This window comes from Syngnathoides biaculeatus, chromosome 15 (assembly GCF_019802595.1).
Source record: "Syngnathoides biaculeatus isolate LvHL_M chromosome 15, ASM1980259v1, whole genome shotgun sequence".
NCBI lineage: Eukaryota > Metazoa > Chordata > Actinopteri > Syngnathiformes > Syngnathidae > Syngnathoides > Syngnathoides biaculeatus.
In genome coordinates, this window is record NC_084654.1 from 14,888,759 (window position 1) to 14,904,932 (window position 16,174).

The window sequence follows — 16,174 nt, forward strand, 5'->3', positions numbered from 1 at the left end:
TTCAAAGTTCAGATATGCGACCAAGATATGCTAATCTGGAGTCAAGCGCATTCAAAATACTGATGCTATCCTTCAAACCCATTACGCGTATGCTAAGAGAGGCAGAGTCACCAATACAGCATTTACATTCTTCTTCCTTCATATTATGATTCCACTCATAATCCGGAGCGTTGCAAAAACATTAAAAAGTCCAGAACAAAACGTGTGGCGATCAGAAATCACAATTTTTCCGCGATCACGTCGTTGGGCGAACAGAAAAGCGGTGCCGTGGATTTACCGGGAGATCATAACATTTACACTAAGCGGACATTTCATCCATCATTTATGCAAATGTAACGAAACTGATTTTGTAATTTCCCAAATTCAGATCTTTGAATATATCAGTATACCGTTTATTGTACCATTTAGCCAATTGAAACAATCATTTACTCGACTGAATCCTACAATTTGGGTTTTCAATCTTGACTCAACCTTTTTTTCTCCCCCAATGTTTTCTTTCAAATTATATTTAATGAATTTTTGGACAATGGAGCAATTTCATTCTCATGCCAAATGAGCCATCTAATGTCTTGCGCACTTGGATAAAATGATGCCGTTTTGATTTTGAACAAGAAATTGACCACACTGAACAAGGAAAGTAAAATCAAAAGAAATGTACAATGTGGACAAACATTTATAGTATCCATCCAGCCATTTTCTTTACCGCTTATCCTCACGAGGGTCGCAGGGAATGCTGGAGCCTATCCCAGCTGTCAACGGGGAAGGAGGCGTGGTACACCCTGAACTGGGTGCCAGCCAATCACAAGGCACATGGAGACAAACAGCCGCACTCACAATCACACCTATGGGCAATTTAGAGCTTCCAATTAATGCTGCATGTTTATGGGATGTGGGATGAAACTGGAGTGCCCGGAGAAAACCCACGCAGGCACGGGTAGAACATGCAAACTCCACACAGGCGGGGCTGGGATCGAACCTGGGTCCTCAGAACTGCGAGGCCAACGGCCTACCAGCTGAGTCACATTTATAGTATAGAATCATATTTCACAATTGATTCCACCTCCATGTAGCACATTATGGAAGAGCTGATGCAAACAGGGCGACGTGACACCCAAAACAAGCATCGTCATTCATGGAAACGTTGGGGTTTTCCCCCCTTAAAGAATCGCACTTTAAAGGGTAGCTGATGCGTAACCAACCCACAATGGCCCATAGTGACATGAAATGGAAGATGAAGTGATGGAAGAAGTCATTGTGAGGATTCTCTAATTTATTTCACATCCCATGCATAATTCCCATACTCTGCTCTGATGCCAAATAATAAACAAGATAAAATAACATTTTATGAACTCACAGCGGCGTTTTTTCCTACATGTGTGCAGTTGGGCATGTAAAGATATCAGATGAATACTTAAAGTATCATCAATAATGTCAATAATTACCTGCAGGCCATGAGTAAACACTGTAAATTAGGATTATGTAACAGCATCATAAACTGAATCCCGCTGATAGCATCAGAAAATATGAATGCTGCCATCTTTCTAATTAACGACCGTACAGCAATTGTCGGTCACAGCCCGTAATAAACACAATCAGCCCTGCTTTATTGGGCTCATTGACTTTACATCCTCTTAATGACACACCATATCTAATAATAAGTCACATATTTTGACGATCGCACATTCAAAATAACCCCCCCCCCCCAAAAAAAAAGCCACAACGTGGTCAGACCAGCATGTAATTAAAAATCCAAGTTAATTGTGATCCAAACTGGCCGCGCTCATCAATACGAGCTTTACAGTGCGCAGTTAGCGGCTGTAAACCAGCTGAGTGTGTGCAGGGTTAATGAGGCGTGGGCGACTGACTGCTGAGTGCTGACCTGCACTGTAATAACACACCGACCAGGACAATTATGGAGCGCGTAACTAGAAGCTCTTGAGTTGTTAACGCTACGCAATGCAACCTCAGGTAGAAAACGCCAGGCCAGCAGGTCCAGATCCGGCCAAACACGTCATTTTAAGTGGCCGGTAAAAAACGGGGCAAAATCTTTCCCCATCATCTAAATAATGCTAATCAAATGCAGTGGCAAATATTTATCACAGAAGTCGAACCGCCCGCCTAACACTCTGTGTCTGTAAACAAACACAGTAAGGCTCAGCTTCTGGCAAGCAGATGCCATGCCTAGCCATGTGCTCGTCGCAGAATTTTGAACTCGTCTCGTTTTAAAAGGCATCATTTGAAGCTAAACGTCAGTGCAGAGCAGAGGGGGAACAAACAGTGCAGTAACAACACAACATCCGTTTTTAGTTTCTTTTTATAGCACAACAATTCATTGTTACTGTTGCACTTGTCTGCATTCTTCATTTGTTGAATAGAAGCCAAACTGTTGCGTTAACTTCCTTAAAAGAACAGATTTAAGTTAAGTCTTAGCACATCTTAAACCATCACCTCAAAATCGTCGAACATACCAGATTTTTTTGGGCGTACCGTTATACCCCTAGCAATAATACATTTACTGTATGCGGTTTCACATTTTTAATGGGCCCCTGAGGGAAATCATAATCATCCGTGATGAAAACAAGAAATAGAAATTGGTACTGGAGTCCAACTGCCACCATCATAAACCTTTTGTCTCCTATAACTTTGATGACACTTGGAAGGGAGTAAGGATTCAATTTGACATAAACAAACGCAGTTCGTGTTCAATTCCACATTCCGACTTTTTATTATTATTGACTTATTATTCCATTAGCCAGATTGTACAGAGCTGCCCGGACAGAGATGAATTACCGTGCGTCAGCGTATATCAGCGTACGAGAGCGAAATAAGAGAGGAAGACAAACACACGTGCGTTCAACTTGATGTTCCACTCGGAAACAAGTATTTGTTTTGTGTATTTACATCTAATAAAACTGAGGATTATTTTCCCTTTTAATCCAAAGCGTGCATCACGCGCAGAGAAGCCACTGATATTTTTTTAATGTGACTCATGTTTGGATCGTCTTGTTCCTTTGAGCTATTTTCTTATGTGGTTAACCAGCTCACTTCTGCTCTTGGGAATTTATTTCAGCAGTGTGGGATTTTAAAGTTATTGCTGGTGTTTTTCCCAAATAGTGCCACACTGCGAATGAGAATATTGAGAAACAATCATGAAACCCAGCATAGCAGAGACCTTCACCAAGGCTGAACACTGTTTTGTAGTTGTTTAGTTATTCATTAATTTGGTGACTGGGGAGTGACATTTTTCCCAATCTGATTCTTCACCATGTCCATGACAAAATGACTAAAAAAAAAAAAAGTTAAATATGCTCCCTTTCCGTGTCACCCAAAGTCAGCTGGTCTGGGCTCCAGGTCACCTGTGACCAATCAGTGAGGCGTGAGAGAGTGAGAGACTTTAGGGGCATTTTGAGTTGTGATTCATGCTGTTCATCCATTCCCATTCACGTGAACTGAACCTGCCGTGACGGTCATTTTTACCAACAACGAATGCAAGCGTTGCTACAGTTACATTCAAAACCAGAAATACGCTCAAGTATTGTGGTAAAACGCTAGATATGTATACTTGTGTATGGACCGCATTTATATGGCTGAGACGCGCTGACTTGAAAGCCTGAAATGCCATGTTGCTGTTCAGCTGAGTTGAGTGGGTGGGCGCCAACCACTAAGTGGGCAGTCATTTGAATAATGAGCTAGGCAACCTTAACGTCACAAACCTAAAGAAATCTCATATGGTCATGATGCAAGCTTTTTGTGTTTTGTCGTCTTTTGCATTCAATTGAGAAACTTCAAAAGATATCAAACTTAAGAAATCATTCGAACCTATGTGTGTTACAGATAAACAGATTTATATACAGATGTTACTTCAATCGCCAAGCCCATGTGTGTACTCACGATTCAACATTGATTTAAATAATCATTTCAGTAAGAAGTAGAAATACAGAAATTATAATTCGTAATATAGAGTCACATTTGAAAAATGTACGGATGTGGTCAGTCATGCCTGCAGATATAAAGTTACAGGTGTGGTCCACCAGTCATACCTGCAGATATAAAGTTGTGGGTGCGTGTTCTGTTTGTAATTATGAGTGTACCCCTTTAAGAGCGGGTGGTCTCAGAGTGCTTCCGTGTTTAAAAAAAAAACATCAGGCTGAGTTTACTGCGCTGGATCGGTTTTCAGTGTGCGATAAGTGCATGTGTGCAAGCTTACAGGGAACATTGGTCAAGACTATACAAAATAAGCAATGTCTTTCAATATCTATGTATTATATCTAGATATATAGTATATCTACTCGTAACAAATTTTACGCGTGTGATTTTTCATGCTCGACTGTGCAGATTTGCGAGTGCGATGGCGTATGAGGTAAAAACAGAGTTGTGTAAAAACACTGACAAGGTAAAGTGCATGTCAACAGATATCAGTTTTCTTCTGGAAATTGTAATAAAATGAAAATGTGCACAATTGCACATGGAGTAAAAAAGTAAACAATATCAGCTCTGTATTGAAAAGGTGCACATACACTTGAACACATGCTCGACTGTGCAGATTTGCGAGTGCGATGGCGTATGAGGTAAAAACAGAGTTGTGTAAAAACACTGACAAGGTAAAGTGCATGTCAACAGATATCAGTTTTCTTCTGGAAATTGTAATAAAATGAAAATGTGCACAATTGCACATGGAGTAAAAAAGTAAACAATATCAGCTCTGTATTGAAAAGGTGCACATACACTTGAACAATATTTCGTTAGTTATTATTATGATTACAGTTGGGGTTTTTATTCACATTATTTTCGTCGTATTTTTAAATAGTAGCTGAGTTTGGGATTGTGAAAATTGCCAGTACTTTCTTAAATCAAGCCCCGTTCATTTATTGCCTCAGTCAACAAGTTTGCTACGTTGCTGCGTGTGTGGTTTACATGCCGGGCTCAAGTCTGCAGAGAATTTGACACTAATTCCCACTCGTTAGAAATGAAATGAAAAGTGATAGTTGTGTGGGGGGGTCAATGACTGTGCAAGTCCAAGCATCACATGAGCCACTTTTCCTGCCAACTTAAATGAATCAAGACCACTGTCTTCACTCTCTGTACAGCATTGATATTGCATATCATGGCCTTAAAACCATTGCCGTTACCAAGAATAAAAGGTACCATGTTAGCTGAACTTAACCTGCAGGAACTAACTTTTTCTATTTCGGATATTTATTTGGTCCAAAAAATGATCAACTCATACAAATCAGGTCGAACAGCATCATAGAATTGATTGCGTTTAACTTAAACGTTGTTTTTTTTTCACCTCGTTTCTCTGAAATGCACTCGAACAGCTTCCCACCAAGAGTGAGTGGCGCTCCGACACCTGTCAGTGAGATCTATCGGAGCATAAAGCACTAACTACAGAACAGCTGGGCATCATCATCACCATCATCATCATCATCACTGCTGAAAATGGACTGGCAGCGCTAATGAAGGCAAGAGTGGCTGTTTAATGTCAGTACCAGCAAACTGTGAGAGAGGACGCAACGTGTGCAGCACGTCACGAAATACAAGCGCGATGATTCCCTTATAATGCAGGTAGTTGAGTCATTCACCGCCGTTTATCTCTTTTTAACATTTGAGCAACCCGCCTAATTGCCACTTGTACAACTGTAAGTGCTGCTCACTATGTGATCTGCCGTGTTTGTGCAACATCAGCTTGTGCCTGCGAAATGAATGGAATCAATCGGGATGAACTGAGCTGGAGTCAGCAATTCTTATCCAGAACACTTTTAGTAAAAATCAAGCTAATACGTCCTGACTGTTCAAAATTTCAAAATTGGCACTGCAGCACTAAACCCTCCGTGTACTCACCCTGGAGGAACAAACACCCAGGGTAGTAATACGATATAAATAATACAAGTGATATTACCCTGCCGGGTCACTTTGCCGGACAACTCCCTCTTTGCCATGAAATTATATCTCTGCTAGCAGAATGCATCTCAACATCCTGAAACGTTGACTTCACCAAGGGTTAATTGAGCTGACCTGAAGACGACTGAAGGTAAACATGGCCTGTTCCGAGTAATCATCTCACGTCACTGCCAGTGAAATGAATGCCCAATAGTTTGGGGAGGGCAACTGCAAAAAAAAAAAAAAAAAAAAAAAAAAAAATTAGCAAAAACTGGTTGCTTCTTTCAGTGTACTATTACGGTTAGGAAGACAACTATGGAACTAAATATGTGCCACCAGGATTTGGATTTAAAATGCCACAGGAAACAGGATTTGAATTTGAAATGTATTGTATTTCAGTGTAACTTTTCAATGTTGACAATTCAACTGGCTACAATTCGCGGTCTAAAATTCATCATTTGTGCCACCAGGCTTAGTATGTGACGTCACGTGACTAAGAAAGCCTAACTGCGATTGGCTGGGTGTTCGGTTCTGACCTGAAGTAACCCTGCCTGGTGGGACAGACTTTCAATTGAATTCAAGTGAATTTTAGACAGCGAATTGTAGCCAGTTGAATTGTTAACATTGAAAAGTTACACTGAAATTCATCCATCCATCTATTTTCTTTGCCGCTTAACCTCACGAAGGTAGCAGAGAGTGCTGGAACCCATCCCAGCTGTCAATGGGCGGGAGGCAGGGTACACCCTGAACTGGTTGCCAGCCAATCCCAGGGCACATCGAGACAAACAACTGCACTCATAATCACATTTAGGGGCAATTTTGAGGGTCCAATTAATGATGCATGTTTTTGGAATGTGGGAGTAAACCGGTGTGCCCGGGGAGAACATGCAAACTCCACACAGGCGGGGCCGGGATTGAACCCGGGACCTCACCACTGTGAGGCCAACACTTTACCATCTCACCCGCTGTGCCGCCTACACGGAAATACAACTATGGAAAATGTGATCATTTTACATTTCAAATTCAAATTCTGTTTTCTGTGGCATTTCAAATTCAAATCCTGGTGGCACATATTTACTTCCATAGATAACTATACGTACAACCATGAATTGATTAAATAAATGAAACTGAGCTAAAACGTGAGACCAGCAACACATCCATGATCGAGCAGTGATGACCAATCAAACCAACATTTTTTTTTTTTTTTACAACTATTTAACTATATAACTCATTTGGGTAGATATTAAGATATCCAAAACAACAACAACAACAATAATAATAATAATCATAATCATCATCTTCATGAAAATGTTTAGAAATCCAGTCTCTCTACTACTCTGCCCTCCAAATTCTAAAGTATAGACCAGACCGTTTCACTCACATACTCCGTACCACAGAATAATTGGTTAGGATAATCTTTTGGAGACATTCAATAATCCGGCTTTTGCTGCCTTTAATTGGAAGCGTAGTGGGAGTTGCTTAAATTTAGCCCAATTACAAGTATGTGGATAAACTGCTTCAGGGAGCTTTGACGACTGTACTTCGCTTTCTCTGGTTCGAATCAATTTATGGGTTTGTGAACAATATCTGAGTCCCGATTGATTTGCTTTGTGTTGTTCACACAGGAAAAATTCCAAATGTTGAATTCAAAATGCGTCACAACAAACAATGTGACGTCATTCTCGTCTCTTAATGGTCACAAGAATGTAAACAGGATGGAAGGATGGCTGTAGGATGTAGCAAGTAAAAAGCGAATGGAGCAGCACTAAAAAAATTAAAACGGACGACAACCAGCATTTGTTGAAAACTTATCTGATAATTATTTGGACAAGCAGCAGACAGGCAAAAAGTCATCTGCATACATAAAGTATGACTTAAGCATATTATCCTTGCTTGCAGGTTGTAAAGATGTGTCGTTAGCTAATATTTAATTTAAATCAAACCCACTTCCTGCAGGAGTTATTGATTTGGTCCGCACCAAATTTAGCATACTGTGTTCACATTTGTCCAAGAGAACAAAATCACACAGGAACATGAACTAGATTAAGACAAACCAGATGGTTCTAATGTGGAAACAACCAAAGAGACAAGCAGAGGACTGAAACAAATGCACTTAGTCCAGCTCACAGACAATCTGCATCAAGCACTGAGGTGGAGAGGAACAGGAGGCCTTCTGTCCCACTTGACATTCAGGAAATGAAGGGGTGGAGCTGTACAAGAAGAACCTTGCACTCCAAATCAATAAAAACGAAACTCCTCTCCCCAACACTGGAAGCTCTCTTCGGGACAGGACCGAGTTTCTCATGAAAACTACAATTCAGACAATGAACAAAGTTGCAGATATGACAGAAACTCAGCTATGAATGTAATGTCACATGTAAAAGACTATCATGGGGAAATAAGTTACAGACCCACTAGGTGAAAACCTGTGATGTAGAAAGACCATAAGCAGTCTGTATCCCCAATTCCTCCGTGGTGCCTTTTATGGGTCAGTCTTGGTACGAGAGTCAGCCCGACGCACAAGTGTACATGTTTTTTTCAACACATCAAATTTAAGCATGGTGGGAAGGGTCCTCAAATGAAATCGCGTTTAGGGGCCAATAAAGTCTTGGGCAAGCAGTGCTTGGCACTCCTTCTTCTTCGTTTCCTTTCGGCTTGTCCCGTGAGGGGTCGCCACAGCGTGTCATTTTTTTTCCCCATCCAAGCCTATCTCGACCATCTTCCTCAAGAATACCCACAGTCCTCATGTCCTCCCTCACCGCATCCATCAACCTTTTCTTTGGCCTTCCTCTCGCTCTTTTGCCTGGCAGCTCCATCCTCAGCAACCTTCTACCAATATACTCACTCTCTCGCCTCTGGACATGTCCAAACCATCGAAGTCTGCACTTTCGAACAGAACCTTGTCTCCAAAACATCCAACTTTAGCTGTCCCTCTAATGAGCTCATTTCTAATCCTATCCAACCTGCTTACTCCAAGCGAGAACCTCAACATCTTCATTTCTGCCATCTCCAGTTCTGCTTCCTGTTGTCTCATCAGTGCCACCATCTCTAATCTGTACATCATGATCGGCCTCACTACTGTTTAATACACTTTTCCCTTCATCCTAGCGGAGACTCTTCAGTAACATAGAACACCAGACACCACCGCCAACTGTTCCACCCTGTGTGCTTGGGACGCCGACAAAAAAATAAATAAATAATTATATAACGTTATCCCCCTTTAGGGTTTACATGCTGCCAGACTTGACCACCTCTTCCAGCTCATTCCCACAGGTAGGCGCTATCAATCATCCATCCATTTCCTTACTCGCTTATCCTCACAAGGGTCGTGGGGAGTCCTGGAGGCTAATCCCAGCTGTCAACGGGCAGGAGGCGGGGTACACCCTGAACTGGTTGCCAGTCCTCAGAACTGCGAGGCCAACGCTCTATCAGCTGATTCACCGTGCCGCCCCGCTATCGATCAATGCTAAGGAAAATAAGCAGACATTGCAAAGAGCTTCTTCCCTCTTCCCAATAACTTCTTAAAATGAACTTAAAATTCCATTGTGACATGCTGTCAATTTTGTCTTGAAATAGATGTCACATCTTTTTCGGGGCACTTCTACATTATTTGTGGTGTAAACTCACTGTTTTGGCCGAGTCACACTGCACTATTTGCATCATTGTTGTTGACAAGTACTGGGCACTCCCATGCTTGAAAAGTATCAGCACAAGTCGTACAATAGTCAGTGGACCAGGTTATCACTATATTATTTATTTCAAACTGCTCTAAATTGCTAGACGACTGGATCATTTGCACAATTGTATCACATTACAGGTAACCTTCCATTGCTCAGTGACTCTCCCTGGTTGATCTTTATGTTTATGTCTCAAAAGTATTTTTTTGTCAAAACGGCTGGCTGCAATGGAACTAGAGTGGCTCCGACTGCCAGATACAAATTCCTTCAAGGTTTTTCACATACTTGGCAAATATAGACGATTCTGATATCTTGGGTAGGAGAGGACACTCGCAATTATTTGTGGTAATATCACTGTGTTGTGTTGGTCATTTTGAGTACAACATACATGAGAAGAGCAACAACCACACATTTGCCAAGTTTTTTTCTTTATTTTTTTTGCGACATCTCTCAGTTTAAAAAAAAAAAAAGTTTATGAATTAAAAAAAATCCATGTGTACTAAGGATCTCACAATCCAACTTTTTGACTTCCGATCCAATACTGCAGCCTTGGCTTATACAAATATTGGACCAATCTGATATTAAAAATGATCAACTATATCCTCCTTATTTTGCAGAATTGAATATTTGAAAAAGGCTTGATCAAGTGATATTACTCAGAGAACAATAACCAACAACAGTAGGTATGAGGAAAAACGGACCCATTCATTAGTAACCAATGGGTTACATAAAGTAACACTTAAAAATAAGAATATACTGAATAAATACAAGTTATTAGAAAATCCTTTTGGAAAAAAAAATAGTTCCTTAGCTGTCTGAGTGTGCATTGTAGGGATCAGTGTCCCTGCTTTGTTTATATGTCTTGATATCTTGGGTGGGGGGTCGGTAGCAGTGTGCTGAAAGTAATGAGATACACACTTGCAATAACAGAATGTAGAAATCATGATTGATTATTATTGTAACTCTTGTTTTACACTGTTTGAAGAATGTATGCCACAGAGTATTCTTGTATTGTTTGTTTGTATGTGGTTATACACCGTTTGTGTACCAATAATCATTATTTTTAGAGATAAAAGCAGAGCGTTCAAAGCTAATATTTGTTAGCTCATCAATGGTGTTTTTTCAAATTTATTGTGGATTAAATTTGAGCTACTAATTTTTACAAACAAAAGCGAAGAAAGTAAAAGTCTATGATGTATGGCATCATTCGATAGGTGTAATTATTTTGTTATCCTAGTTTAATTTTACAGTGAACGTAAACCAGAGCGGTTCGCAGTCGTGTGTGAAGCGGCTGGGGTGAAAATCAGCACCTCCAAATCAGAGACCGTGGTCCTCAGTCGGAAAAGGGTCGCGTGCGTTCTCCGGGTCGGGGATGAGATCCTGCCCCAAGTGGAGGAGTTCAAGTATCTTGGGGTCTTGTTCATGAGTGAGGGAAGAATAGAGCGGGAGATCGACAGATGGATCGGTGCAGCGTCTGCAGTGATGCAGACTTAATATCGGTCCGTTGTGGTGAGGAGGGAGCTAAGTCGAAAGGCGAAGGTGTCAATTTACGAGTTGATCTACATTCCTACCCACACCTATGGGGACATGCTGTGGGTCGTGACCAAAAGAACAAGAGCCCGGATACAACCGGCCGAAATTAGTTTCCTCTGCAGGGTGTCCGGGCTCTCCCTTAGAGATAGGGTGAGAAGCTCGGTCATCCGAGGGGCTCAGTGTCGAGCCACTGCTCCTCCGCATTGAGAGGAGCCAGATGAGGTGGTTAGGGCATCTGATCTGGATGCCTCCCGGACTCCTCTCTGGTGAGGTGTTCCGGGCATATCCCACTGGAAAGAGACCCTAGGGACGACCCAGTACACACTGGAGAGACTATGTCTCTCGGCTGGCCTAGGAACGCCTTGGAATCCCTCTGGAAGAGCTGGAAGAAGTGGCTGGGGAAAGGGAAGTCTGGGTGTCCCTGCTGAAGTTACTGCCCCCGCGATCTGACCCGGAGAAGCGGTAGAAAATGGATGGATGGATGGATGGATGGATGGACGTAAACCGGAGTGTCCATAAACAGTTTTAAGCAAGCAAGAGTCACTTTTAATCCTTCTTATAGCACCTTAGCAATCCGCTGTTGTGATTAAGCAGGCTGTCTGTCTGCAGTCTGGTACTGCTGGATAGAAGTGCTGAGGCGGAGCATGGAATGGACTGCTTCAATAAGGGCACTGTAGTAAAATACATGGAATGGACTGCTTCAATAAGGGTACTGTAGAAAAATATAAGCTTTTAGATCCAGTCTGATTAAATTTTGCTGAAATCGGACCGATTTCAGATCTGAAAAATCACCCAAATGTCTTTTCCCCATTTTAGTGACATTGAACAAAGAAGCCGTGACAAAAAAGCTCTAATTCATACATTGCGGACCCTTCTGAAATTCACCATGTAGCAATGATTTCTAGTGCTCAGCTTCATAGAGGCCTCCCGCAACATGCCAGAGAGCCTCACTGAAGGAAAAGGAGGAAGAAGAGAGACCATGCAAGAGTCGGAAATAGATGAAGACTGCATTCAGACAGCAAAGCGCCAGGGAGGAGCGTAGACGAGAAGCTCACGTCTCGTTCTAGATGAGAAAAAAGCCATGCGCAAGGCTCATTGTGAATCACAGGGGCCATTTTTCACATTCAGCCTGCCGCTTCTCTTTGCTTGACAGGCCCTCAGAGATACACGCAGACATGGGGAGCGTGGCAGGCGATAACAAGGCTGCGAGAAAAATAAGGAGTGTGCGAGAGCCGCAGGAGCAAAGTACAAGATAGTGATGGATTGAGAGAGTGCTATGAGTAGAGATGGCGAGAGATTGTCATCATCACGGAGAACAATAAATCCTTGATAGAGGCGGGCCGTCGCTGTGTTTCCAATCCAGCTGAGTGAGAAGCGACTCGGGGGCTGCCGCCTGCTTGCCACCCCACCTGCCAGGGCCTCAGTCATGCTCTTAGCTTCTGCCAAACTGAAGGACGCACTGGTGCCGCATGCTTCTCACTGTGACGTTTGTCAGTCACAGTGAGGGCTTCTGTTCCATTCCCCCAGCCAAACAAGGTTTAATGCCCCAGCTCGCAACACACACACACACACACACACCACACACACACACACATACAAACAATCCCAGTTGTGTGTGATAAGTGAGAGACACCCCGGCTCCGTAAGCCCCCCCACATCCACTGCAGCTGTGGGGAGGCCGACAGCTGAGGCCGAGCAAGCCGTGGCTGTCGTTTCTTTTCCTGCTGGGCCTGCCTGCCTCTTCTTCTGGCTTTCCATGAAGCAGACCTGTAATTTTCACAGCTGTGTCTTAGGCGCCACGCCAGGGCAAGTCCAGCAAAGAAAGGCTGAGGAGAGCGGGAGGGGTAATGGCTAATGGCTGTTAGAGGCTCGGGAACAGCTTTGCACATCCTGAGCCACTCAAGGTTCGCGACTCATGAATATCCAGAGCCTGACCAAGTGAGTGATGATCTGGTGGTCAAGCCACCTTTCAACAAACCAAACTAAATCAGTTTCAACATCAATAAACCCTCATCTGACTTGTATTTCCAGTTGGGATTCAGACTGCATTATTATCGCTCACAGTAAAATGCACCAACATCACATACTTGATCAAAAAGTGTTCCCATCTGAATTCCAAGTACAGTGCTGTCTCGACTTATGAGTGTCCAAAAAAACAAAACACACACCTGCATGCTCACACTGAATTAGCTGCTTAGTAAATGATTATCTTTTATTATGTTGAGAGGATGAGAAGATGCTGGACGAATGGAGGAAAAGTGTGCCAGAGCCCATTTTCAAGAAGAAGCCTGATGTGCAAATTTGTGGGTACTACCCATCCAACCATCCATCCATCCATTTTCTTAGCCGCTTATCCTCACGAGGGTCGCGGGAGTACCGGCGCCTATCCCAGCTGTCAACAGGTAGGAGGCGGGGTACACCCTAAACTGATTGCCAGCCAATCGCAGGGCACATGGAGACAAACAGCTGCACTCACAATCACAATTTAGAGCATCCAATTAATGTTGCATGTTTTTGGGATATGGGAGGAAACTGTACCGGCCAGAGAAAACCCACGCAGGTACGGGTAGAACATGCAAACTCCACGCAGACAGGTCTGGGATTGAACCCAGGGCCTCAGAACTGTGAGCCCAACGCTTTACCAGCTGAGCCATCGTGCTAGAGGAATAAAAGGTGATGAGCTGCACTGTAAAGTTATGGGAAGAAGAGTGGAGACTCATGACAGAAGTGAGTACTTGTGGGCAACTCCATAGTTTCATCCACAGGAAGAGTACCACAGATGCATTATCTGCCTTGCAAGGGTTGATGGAGGAGTGAATACATACATAGAAGATCAAAAGGTACTGCATTGGCTCTGAACAACTTGAGTAAGCTTATGTCTGTCAACCTACATGAGGAAATCTGGAGTAGTAGAAAAGTATGTTAGGATTCGTGCAGGCGGAAATGAGCCAGACTATTATATCGCGGATTTTTTACTATTGTCAATGGGGAAAAAAAATTGTAAAACAACAAAGCAGAGATGTCACTCATCTTTTGTCAAAGGCTACATGATAGTTATGATCTCCGCAAAGATGGCCATTATGTTTGTGAAACCACAGATTATATTATTATTATTATTATTATTATTATTATATAGACAGAAGTTATTTGATAAGATTTGAAACTCGAGAGTCAAGGAAAATAACTATTGGACAATTTATTTTAAAAGTGGTTTTGGTAACAAAAAACATCTCAGTGTTGTTAAATGTGAAGATTTAAAGCACAGAACGAAGTAAATCCACATGATTTTCTTAAACAGACCATATAAAATGATGCAACAGTCTGGATTTGGGCCCGAGGCCTCAAGTTTGTCACATGCGCACCAAAGTGTCTGTAAAGATTGTTTAGTAAAAGGTTTCAAATCACCAAAGGCATACCATACTGAATTGAAATCTACCAATTGGTGGAAACAGAGATAAACGAACTGGCATTAAAACAAGAACAAGGCCTTGGCATTTGTACAGCCACAGAGGATAATCCCGCTGTATTACTACCTAGCTCATACGGTATCTGTGCTTGTTGGAACCTTAAAGGCTTAAGACTGTCGTGTCAGCTCACGTTATGATGAGGGCTGCGCTCATTTAAGTACATGTTGAGATCACACATCACAGAGACTGGCATCTATTAATGGGCAAATGGCTTATAAAAGATATCTTCTTGTGCAATCAACCTTCATGGATCATAAAATTAAAGAGGGCACTGGTTAGACTGTCCTACAAACCCTAATAATATCATTCCTTTAGGTTTCCAATTAAACTCACCGGACTCAACTTTTACTGTAGAAGGTTAGCAGTTCTAGTAGAAATCGATGAATTATATTTTCAAAACAGCATCCCTCTCCCCCCTTGAAAAAAAAACAAATTTTTCAGCATCTTGTCTTTTGGATAGTTGCTACAAACATGTATCTTTTTAACTTATAATTTATAGGACTATAGTCTGTTCGGCATTTTCAAGGGAAAATCAATTTGCTACAGATGATGAAGAAAATGGTCAGGTTTTGCTGTTTTTTTAATTAAATATACACCCCTTTTCCAATAGAATTGGAGATGTCTGTCCATTGCAAGTTTTTCTTCAGGCGCAGTACACAGGTCACACTTTTATTTGCATAGTAAAAGTAGCTGAGGTATTAAACCCAGCCGAAACCGGGAATGTCTTTCCACAACTTTATTTTACATTACGGCATTTGTTTTTCATAGATTCAACATAACCCCAAAGACTAAAAACAGTTTCATTTGAGTCGATCACATTATTAGAAGCTGACGTTTATGGGACATCAAACAAAAGGAGGAAGCAGTGGGATACATTGTGGTTGTCTACAACCTTGCATTTCTGGTTTCCTTAGTCTGACTTCCCGTCTCTTTCTATCTCATTCAAACAGCCTAGTGGGTGTGGCTTACATCGACACCCCCACCACCCCACCCCATCGTCCTATAGAAACAAATGATGATGTACAACAAACTCATCCTAACTACAAAACAACTATAATCCTAAACAGACAAGTAAGCGAGCAGCTTCTTGGTTTCAGAAAAACAAGACTAATGTAACGGAGTGGCCTGCCCAATCCACAGAGAACTTGTGATGTGACAAAAAATGTTGTGAGGCAAAAATCAAGAAACGCACAGGAAGTACAGGTATGTGGAATGTAGACCAAATTCTTCTGAGCTGAAAGAGCAGTTCATGTGGGCCATTAGTTGGTTAACTCCAATGTGAAGCATATCTCAGTTGACCTGGATTCCATCTCAACCAATTTCCGGCATGCGGAGGGATGCGCCCCAGACTGATCACCAATCAGTCCCGAGACAAAAAATAAAATAAATAATAATTCACACTCACTACTGATGAGTTCAAACACGAGTAATCAAAAGATAAGAGGAGGACAGAGAAGCCTCTTAAAGAATAAGTTACAGGTCTGTGAGAGCCAGAAGTCTTGCTTGTTTGTCGGTGACCAAATACTTATTTTACACCATAAATAGCTAATAAATACTTTGTACAATCTCATTTTGTCTCTCATAAATGAAGTATACCGATGGGGAAAATTACAGGCC

At 42.0% G+C, this 16,174-nt stretch overlaps 1 protein-coding gene across 2 annotated transcripts in view; it reads right to left on the reverse strand.

Annotated features, from left to right (window-relative positions):
• bahd1 (bromo adjacent homology domain containing 1) overlaps positions 1-16,174 on the reverse strand; it is a 56,546-nt gene that overhangs the window by 29,898 nt on the left and 10,474 nt on the right. The window contains exon 2 of one of the 2 annotated variants that reach the window (XM_061842813.1): positions 6,016-6,108. The exons of the other annotated variant lie outside the window; for it this stretch is intronic. The gene's annotated coding sequence lies outside the window, so the exon portion shown is untranslated. The remainder of the gene's footprint in view (positions 1-6,015; positions 6,109-16,174) is intronic. 2 annotated transcript variants of the gene reach the window in all.